The 9,919-nt window shown below is 42.8% G+C and overlaps 1 long non-coding RNA gene across 1 annotated transcript; it reads right to left on the bottom strand.

Annotated features, from left to right (window-relative positions):
- Positions 1-449: 449 nt before the first annotated feature.
- On the bottom strand, positions 450-9,350 carry LOC140404788 (uncharacterized). Its single transcript, XR_011938578.1, has 3 exons — positions 9,214-9,350; positions 1,521-1,541; positions 450-468 (listed from the first exon to the last, which is right to left on the bottom strand). It is a non-coding gene; the product is annotated as an uncharacterized lncRNA (long non-coding RNA).
- Between the last annotated feature and the right edge of the window lie 569 nt (positions 9,351-9,919).

The raw sequence follows: 9,919 nt of genomic DNA on the forward strand, positions 1-9,919 counted from the left end.
CTTGCCCCGATGTTGATCATTGCCTTCACTGCTGAGTGTAAACAGGTTGGGGATGTAAATACGGTTTACCATGGGTATACTCACAGTTGCTCATTCAATACGGTTCATTCATTCCCTATCTTACAGGAATTATAAAAGGAGAGGTTTTCCTTGGCAGGACCTAAAGTTTGCTGTAATCACTTTTCATAGGATCAGCTGAAACTCTCAGCAACAACAATATTTGAGAAATACTAATTTCTACTGCTTTCTGGAGGACCAAAATACATATTTTCTTTGGCAAGTAATTTTGAGAACAGCAAATTCACCAGTTCATACTTTGTAGTGAGGGATTAGATGTACTGTACTAATGTATTGAAGGGATTGTTTGGCTATCATCAATATTTATTGCTCCAACTCTGTCACTGTACTTGTTGGAGAGTGTAATATATAAAATTAATGACAATACTTTACCTGGATAAATATCGCAATCTGTGGAACAAACAGATTGACGTTAACATTGTTTGCAAAGAATGAATTGGGAAACAACATTTACACAAACCAATTCAGTAATCGGTACCTTACACATTGCACAGTTCTTGGGTTATAATTTCTTTTCCACATATAGAAGGAACATTGCTGTGCATATTTTCTAAGCAGTTTACTGATCCTTACTCGTGATTCAGGTGAATATCTAAGTATCTTGCACTAAAGTACAGAGTATTATGTATATTTCCCTCCTTCAGGATTATAACAGTATATATATCATTCACATTTTCATAATTTCAACTGATTTAAGTTCATTTTAACTCCAGAACAGGTAATGTACAAACTATGTGACATTCCTTTGTCTGATATTCACCACAGCGTGTCGCTGTTCATTGTGACAAAAATGGAGGAACGCTAATTATTTATCATTTTGCTAAACTATCAAGTTGTATAAATTTGCATGTTTGTCTGATTAACCCATACCCAATACCACAGAGCATCACTAAATTAAGTAGCTGTGGCCATCATTGATTGTTTAGAATGATATGTTCCCATGCTGCCTGGATGTTGACATGTCCAGCAGTTAACACAATATATTAGGCATATTGTGACCATTGATTTTATTACAGTCCTCACACAGTGTGGGATAGAGATGCAGTTCACCATGGATTTCCCCACAGTCGGTGTGTTCAAATACCTTTTGTGTCCTCCTATCGGGATCACAAAGTGAGAGCCTGGATTGATAGGGCAGGATCTGAAATTTGCTGCTATCATATTTCATGGGGTCAGCTGAATATTTAGTTAATTAGAAAGCTTGGTTGATGTAATTTCTGCAGCATCTTCTCATAACAGAAACATACTCAATTCCTGACCAGTAATTTCGATAATAGCAAATAAACCCCATGAGTACTGTGTAACAAGGGAGTCGATGTCAATGTGCAGGGTGATGGGGCAGTGGTGGGGTTTGTGATTGGCTGTGAACAACATCTTATATTATTCAGTGTCTGTGTCCTTATTCCATGTTGAGAAACTGATCAGTAAAATTGAAACAATACCTTTGTCGGAGATTACGTATGCTGTGGAAGGAATAGATTGGTGTTAACATGTTTTGAGAGAATGTATTAGAAATCCACATGTTCAACACAATTAGTTCTAAAACTGGAATAATAAATGGTGCAAGGATTATGGGTAGGTGTTGCTCTTTCAAAAATTAAATTAAAATTACGAATCATAATCATTTTATTTCACTTTATTAATTTCCCATCCGTTCGCAGATGAATATCTGTCTTGCATCAATGCAGAGAATAAAATATAAAATTCTCTCCTCACCTTTTACAATTGATATAAACATTACCATTCATATTCACGTCATTTGAACTTGCTTAATGCTTTTATTTATCCTCGGATTATTTCTGGGTAATCCAGCATGATTTGTGTGGAATTCTTCACTCTGTTGTTTTAAAAATCTAAATATGGTTAAAAAAAACCCAGCACTGTATGACAACAGTGCAGCGATTTTTCTATATATTTGATCAATTTGCTTTGCGGTCTGGTTAATGGTCACTAGGCAGGGCAGAGTTACGTGAGTAACTCAGAATGTTCCTGACTGGATAGAATTACCTGTTCAAGTGGCACCTGCTTGTTGACCATCAGCTAAGTTGGAAATATTTGACCTCGCTGTTTGGGGAGAACTATTTCTATTGACGTTAAAACATGCAGTTACTGGCCAATCCTAGCCAATCGGCTGAATGGCTTCTCACTATATAGACCATTGCCTTCACTGCTGATTGTACACAGGTTGGGGAGGTCTATGCAGTTTGCCATGGGTTTTCTCACTGTCTTCCAATACTGTTAGTTCATTCGCTGGGCGGGATTCTCCGACCCCCCGCCGGGTCGGAGAATCGCCGGGGGGCGGCGTGAATCCCTCCCCTGCCGGCTTCCAAATTCTCCGGCACCGAAAATTCGGCGGCGGCGTGCCAACGACTCCGGCGCGGGGCTAGCTCCGCAAGGTGAGGGCTTGGCCCCTAAAGGTGCGGCTTCTCTGGGGAAGGCGCGGAGGATGATGACGACTTGTTGTAAGATAAGCTGCTCCTAACCTTCCAAGGTAGTCTGACTCCTGTCATTTAGATAACGGACCGCAGCCGGCTGGATGATCTCTGGTTATACCACGGGGACACCTCCACATTATTTTTTTCGGGGGGTGGTGAGGGGAGATGGAGCCAGGTTTGGGTCGTAGACTGAGGCTGTCTCATACTGTGGCCGTCATGGCCTGTTGGATGTGCATGGGTCCGATGTGTGCTAACACCATAGGCCCACATCCAACTCCAGTCCAACCTTCCCACCCATGGGCAGACAGTGAAAGGCAGCTGGGACTGGTGCTGCAAAAGTGTTTAATGGTGTGATTGTACAATTAGTATTCCCAAACCCCTGATGTTTGGAAGACTGTGTTGAAAAGGTGGGACAAACAAATTTTGTTTCCAAACTTGTCTTACTTAAAGGATATTTGGCAAGTACTTTTATCAGACAGGGTGAAGAGATTTTGGCTTTTGTGGCGTCTAATGGTCTGTGTCAGTTTAAATGAATGTAGTTCGGAATGAAGAATGCCCCAGCAACATTCCAAAGATTAACCAACAAGGTCATGTCCGGACTAAACAATTGTGCCGTGTACACTGACGATTTTGTAGTGTTTAGTCAAATGTGGAAGAAGCATTTGGAACATTTAAAAGAATTATCGATCGACTACAGGAGGGTGGATGCTGGTTGCTGCCTTCGGTCATACAATTCCTGGTCAGATCGCCCCACCGCAGGTGAAAACGAAAGCTTTGGGGAGTTTCCATTACGGTCAACGAGGAGAGAAGTCCTGAGATTTCTGGGCATGAGTGGTTTCAACCAGAAATCTGTATTTCAGAATCACAAAGTGGGAAGCCAGAGGGTGTTTTTTCGTGTGCAGGGTCTGAAATTTGTCATTATCATATTTCATCGGGTCAGCTGAATCTCTAACCTGCTGCAAATTTTGGGGAATGCCATTTTCTGCTGTGTTTTGGAGAACACAAATATATTTTGTTCCCTGGTGAGTAATTTCAATGTATCTTATTGAGTATTAATGGTATTTAGTAACGAGTAAGGTTTGAAGTTCAAAGGCTTTAGAAAGCAAAGCCATCTTTTCATATTGTTAGTTCATTTTTTTAAGGGGGGAGGTGTGATGAATGTCGGAATTTCATATATAAATATAGTATTATATGTACCTGGTGCAGTAATGGTTAAACGCCTGGGTTGGGGTGTGTATTTGATTGCTGCAGTAATGTTGTTAAAAATCCTGGTTTGAAAGGCAGCTAGACTTTGGGGCTACAGAGGTGCAATGAAAATATTGTAAAAGTAAGATCATAATTTATTCCAGCCATGGATATTGTTTGCCAAAGCAAGGCTGATGGAATTTTGTTTCTAGAAATATTCCCTGGGGATGAAATAGAAGCATCGCCATTAGTCAGATGGTCATAACCCAGTTAGTGGGATCGAGATTATGTGGTTAATGGGAAGAGCCGGGGGCTGAAGCAGTCAGGTGTTGAGTTTAGCTTAGATCTGTCTGTGAACAGGCGAGCAGTTTCTGGAAACGTAGTGCGTTTTGACCTATGTTTGCACAGGCTAGCAGCTTCTGGAGAAACAGTTCAGTTAAAAAGATTTGACTGTGAACAAAACATGAGCTTTTTGCCAAATGCTGGGAAGTTAAACAGTAGCTCGACACAGGCAAGGACCTGCGGGCTGGTCCCTGAAGGATCTCTCTCTATCAAGGCAGTTTGTCCAAGACATCTCGAGAAAGGAAGTATTCTGGGTATGCTAACTGTATTTAAAAGTGGGTGATGAGGTTCTGCTTTATTGGCGATAGAAAGATGGTAGTTATTATTTTATTGTGAAGCATTGTTTCACTGGTAATTGTAGCTATATGTTTGTGCTGTTAAATGTAGTTTTAATATTGTGTTAATAAGAAAGCTTGTTTAATACACCATATCCCGATTTGTGTGTGGAATCACTCCTGGAGTCTTTCCTCGCAGTCTTACAAATTAAAAATAAAATATTAGGGGTTCTGTCCGGTATCCTAGTAACTGTTGGGGTCTGGTCCAGGATCGCAATAGGACCAGATGGTTAGCTAAACGGATTTGGTCGCTATTGCCAACTGAAGAGAATTTACACTTTTAACAGTTTTGGAACATGTTAGAAGCAGCCAGTGAGCGTGGAATGGTGCAGCGAAGGGATTTGGATTTGGGTATTATGAACAATTTTACTAAGAGTGCTTGTATTATTCTTTCTAGAGATTAAAACAGACAAAAATTGATTATTAAATTCTCAGGACTAAAATACATACCATATTGGGAAGCACCATAATGGTCTGCCAAAAGAAAATAATTCATCTCGGTTTCCATGAATCATGGATTGATTTGAATCTTTACAAACATTTACATAAAGTGCTGAGGTAATAAAAGTCTCCAGCACAGAAAAGGACATTCGGCCCATTGCGTCTGCGTTGATCAAAAACAACCACCTCAGTTTGTTTTATTTGCTTTTGGGATGCCCCCCCTCAGTCTCCTCTGCTCCAAGGAAAACAATCCCAGTCTATCCAATCGCTCTTTGTAGCTAAAACTCTCCAGCTCAGGCAACATCCTGCTAAATCTCCTCTGCACCCTTTCCAGTGCGATCACGCCCCTCTTATGTGGATTCCAGATCTGCTCACGATCCTCTAGCTGTGACCGAACCAACATTTTATACAGTTCCAGCATAACCTCCCTGCTCTTAAACTCCGTGCCTCAGCTAATAAAGGCAATTATACCCTATAACATCTTAACCATTGTATCCACCCACCCTGCTGCCTCAATTGACGGGTGTACATGCACATTGAGGTCCCTCTGATCCTCGGTGCTTCCCAGGATTCTAACGTTTATCCTGTATTCCCTTGCCTTGTTTGTCCTGCCCAAGTGCATCACCTCACACTTATCCATGGTGAATTCCATTTGCCACTGATTAGCCCATTTGACCAGCCCGTCTATATCCTCCTGAAATCTGAGGCTATCCTCACTATTTACCAGCCTGCCAATTTTTCTCTCGTCTGCAAACTTACTGATCAACCGTCCTACATTCAAGTCTAAATCATTTATATAAGCCACAAACAGCAAGGGACCCCGACACTGATCCCGGCGGAACCCCACTGGACACAGGCTTCCAGTCAGAAAAACACCCCTCGACCACCATTTAGGGGTGGCAGGGTGGCACAGTTGTTAGCACTGTTGTCTCACAGCGCCAGGGACCCTGGTTCAACTCTTCGTGCCTTGAGTTACTGTCTGTGTGGAGTTTGTATGTTCTCCCCGTGTCGCTGTAAGTTTCCTCCGGTTGCTCATGTTTCCTCCCACAGTACAAAGATGTGCAAGTTAGGTGGATTGTCCGTGTTAAATTACCCGTTAGTGTCCAGGGATGTGCAGATTAATCTATTGAGTTACGGGGATAGAGTAGGGTGGACGGGGGAGTGGACATGGGTAGAGTGCTCGTTCGAAGGGTCGGTACAGACTCGATGGTCCAAATGGTCTCCCACTGCCCTGTAGATATTCTATGAGCACCGTCTGCTTCCTGCCACTCAGCCAGTTCTGGATTCAATCATCCACATTTCCTGGACTCTTACCTTTGCATTCAGTCTCCCATGTGGCACCTTATCAAAAGCCTTGCTGAAGTCCAGGTGGACCACATGATGTATTGCCCTCAACTACACACTAGTTTACGACTTTGAAAAACCCAATTAGGTTGATCAGACATGATCTCCCCTGAACAGAACCATACTGACTGTTCTTGCTTAACCCCTGCCTCCCCAAATGCAGATTAATTCTGTCTCTCAGAATTGCTTCCAATAGTTTCCCCACCATTGAGGTTAGACTGACTGGCCTGTGTTTATCCCTTCCTCCCTTCTTGAATAATGGAACCACATTGGCTGTCCTCCAGTCCTCCGGCACCTCTCCTGTGGCCAGACAAGAATCGGAAATTTTTTGCCAGCCCGCGCTTCACTCAACAGCCTGGGATACATTTCATCTGACCCTGGAGTTTTGTCGACTTTTACACCTGCCAACCTACTCAATACCTAATCAAGTATTCATTTAGAATCCTACCTACATCCTTCGGCTCCACACACAAATTACCGCTGAGGTGCTTAATAGGTCCTTCTCTTTCCCTGTTATCCTTAATGTACATGGAAAACAATTGAGGATTTTCCTTTATTTTATCTGCCAGTATCCTTTCATGTCCCCTTTTTGCTCTCCTAATATCATATTCTAGTTTGTACTTGTACATTCTCTACACCTCCAGGGCTTCTGCTGTTTTGAGCGCTCTATATATGTCATAAGCCTCCCTTTTCTTTTTATCTAACGCTGTATATCCATTGATATCCAGGGTTCATTGGATTTACTGGTTCCACCCTTTTTCTTCATTGACAAATGTTGACCCTGTACTCTCCCTATTTCCTTCTTGAATGGATCCCACTGTCGTGTCACAGATTTACCGAAACGTGTCTACTCCCAGTCCACTCTGGCCAAATCATATCTGATCTTATTGAAATCGGCCGTTCCCTAGTTCAGAACTTTATTTCAGGCCCAACCGTGTCCTTTTCCATAACAATCTTGAATCTAATGAAGATTGCTTTCATGTCAAATGCAAGTCCAGGACCACCCCGTCTTATAGAGCCTTCTACGTTCAGGCTTAAAGAAATTCTGGTTGCATTTTAAGAATTATGCTCCCTCTAAACCTTTCACACTATGACTACCCCAGTTAACGTTGGGGAAGTTGAAAGCCCCTACTATCACTACAGTATTCAGCACCGCTCTGAAATTCGCCTAGATATCTGCCTTCTATTTCTCTCGGACTGTTAGGGGGCCGATAGAACACGCCCAGCAATGTGATTGCTCCTTTTTGGTTTTTAGGTTCTACCCATCAGGCTTAATTTGAAGAGCTCCTTAAGATGTTGTCCCTCATTACTGCTGTAATTGATTCCCTGATCAAAATTTCAACACCCCTTCCTCCTTTACCTCTTTCCATGTCTCGCCTGAAGATCCTATATCCTGGAAGATTGAGCTGTCAAACTTGCCCCTCTCTCAACCATGTCTCAACGAGATCATGCCCATGTTCTAATTTGTGCCCTCAACTCATCTGCCTGGTTCCTCATGCTCCTTGTTTTTGCATTAAAATAAATACCACCAATCTTGTCAAACTCCCTTGTGACTTGACTGGTCCAGAACATCTATGCCTTCCTGACTCTCTCGCTGTCTTTTCTAATATTGGCTGAACATCTCCCTCTGCTGAACCTTTTCTCAGGACACCTCGCAGTCAGTGTCACAGTGAAGCGCTTTAGGAATGGTGTCCTCACAGTCAGCATTGCAAAGAAGCAGCCCGCGAACAGTGTTCTTGCAGTCAGCGTTGCAAAGAAGGAGTCTTAATTTTTAAAAATGATTTCTTTTGGGGGGAAAAAGGGGTTAACGGAGAAAAAACACAAACAAATAAAAGTCAGGGTCAAAATAATAAACTAATATCAGAAAGTATTATATATTTTGCTTCCCTAATTAATTTATTCAATCCAAAACATTTGGAGGACATCTACAAGCTGTGTAACATTACCCCCTCCACTAATTAATGCAACTGTTAAACGTTAAGTCGGAAAGGAAAAGTTCAATCCTGTAGGAAAAGGACTCAGCAGTCTTTATCCATGATGATGAAGCATGCAGTTAGATTAATTTTGCATTGATGTCTGGTTAATTATCACATCTCAGGGCAGGACAGACTTGTGCAGTTTCCAAGTCCTTGATTTATGTAATTACATACTCACATTATACTCGGATGCCCAACTCCACCTGCTCCTTCCGCAGAGTCCTTTAAATGTTTCCCAATCCAATACTTACCAATTCCCTTTTGAAAGTTCCTCATGAATCTGACTCCGCTGGCCTTTCAGGCAGCACATTCCAGATCACAGCAACCCGCTGTGTTAAAATATGTTTCCCCTCTGCTCCCTTTACAACTTATCTCAAATCATGGCCTCTGCTTACCGACCACCCTGCCAGAGGAAAGAGTTTCTTTGTTACCCTATCAAATGCTCATAATTCTGAACATTTGGATTAAATCTCCCATGGACATTCTTTCCCCTGAGGAAGGACATCCCAGTTTATCTCGTTACTCTTCATCACTGAAGTCTTTACATTGAGCACAGTTACTGCTGAAGAATATTTGGGTAGAATGCTTCCTCCAGTTGCAGTGGCAAATTCTCTATTGTAAATTCAAAATAATTCTGGGAATGTGCTGCCCCCGTTCTTTCGCCCGGTCATTCGCTGATCGCAGCAACTCACTGTACAGAAACAGTTGTCGCATTTACCCTCTGGTATGTTTGAGAATCAGTTCAATCTGACTCCTCTGGTTACTGCCAGTGGAAACAACCTCTCCTCATTTACTCCATCAAGTCCCTTCATAACTGATTCCCCCTTAAAATTCTCCACCCTCAGGAGAACACTCCCAGGTTCTACAGTCTCGGGCATAACCCAAGTCCCCCCCGGCCCTGTGACCATTCTAGTAAAGAGCCTCTGCCCTCTCTTCAAGGTTTTGACATCCCCTCGAAAGTGGCAGAACCCCATCGAGAGGCTGCAAGCTCCACACCGGACACTTGGAGCTCTGTCCAGAGGCTGCAAGGACAGGTAAAACAGTATTAAAAGAGAGGCAAAGCACATTGCTCCCTACCTGCCAAGAGCCCCGCCATGTGGGCGAAAAGGAGAAGTAGACTCAGGTACTTCATGGTTGCGGTGAGTTGTTTGCCTCTCTGTGAGGTGTTTGTGCACTGCGGACTCTGGGCTTATATACATTATCAGACCAGCACTTCTGACCCTGTAAAGCAGTTCTGGCTCGGTTTTGAACACATGCTATTCTGTTCTCACCATGAATCAGCCTTTCTGACAAGCGTGACCAGGATTCAGTGAACACGGAATGAAATGTCAGCCAAAAGATAAGACATTAATTGCAGCACTCAGTTCAATTTTTCAGCCATCAACCCTGGCTTGCCCAACCAATCAGAATCGAGGGGCTGAAACGAGGCTCCTGAGGAAGACTGAAAACAACAAAGGCTCCAATTCTGTGGTGAAGGGTGGAGGAGGATGGATCTTGGGATTCATGGTGTTGGGCAAACGTTTGACAGAATAGTGTCTACACGTGGAGCAGTTTATCCACCCAAGCTACAATAGAACAACAGAAAACCCAGTTCATGGAAAGATTTCTCCATAATGATTTCTAAATCCTAAAGGGAGGGAGCCATGAACCTCTTGCAATGTGGAAGGGCAATGCGAGAAGGGGAGTGTGTCAAGTCCAGTGTTGGTTTCACTTTTGCTTCTGAGCAGAGCGCACGCAGACAACTCTGCTGCACATCCTCAAGTTGTAGAACAAATGCCCAGGA

Source organism: Scyliorhinus torazame, chromosome 31 (genome assembly GCF_047496885.1).
Source record: "Scyliorhinus torazame isolate Kashiwa2021f chromosome 31, sScyTor2.1, whole genome shotgun sequence".
In the NCBI taxonomy this organism is placed as follows: Eukaryota; Metazoa; Chordata; class Chondrichthyes; order Carcharhiniformes; family Scyliorhinidae; genus Scyliorhinus; species Scyliorhinus torazame.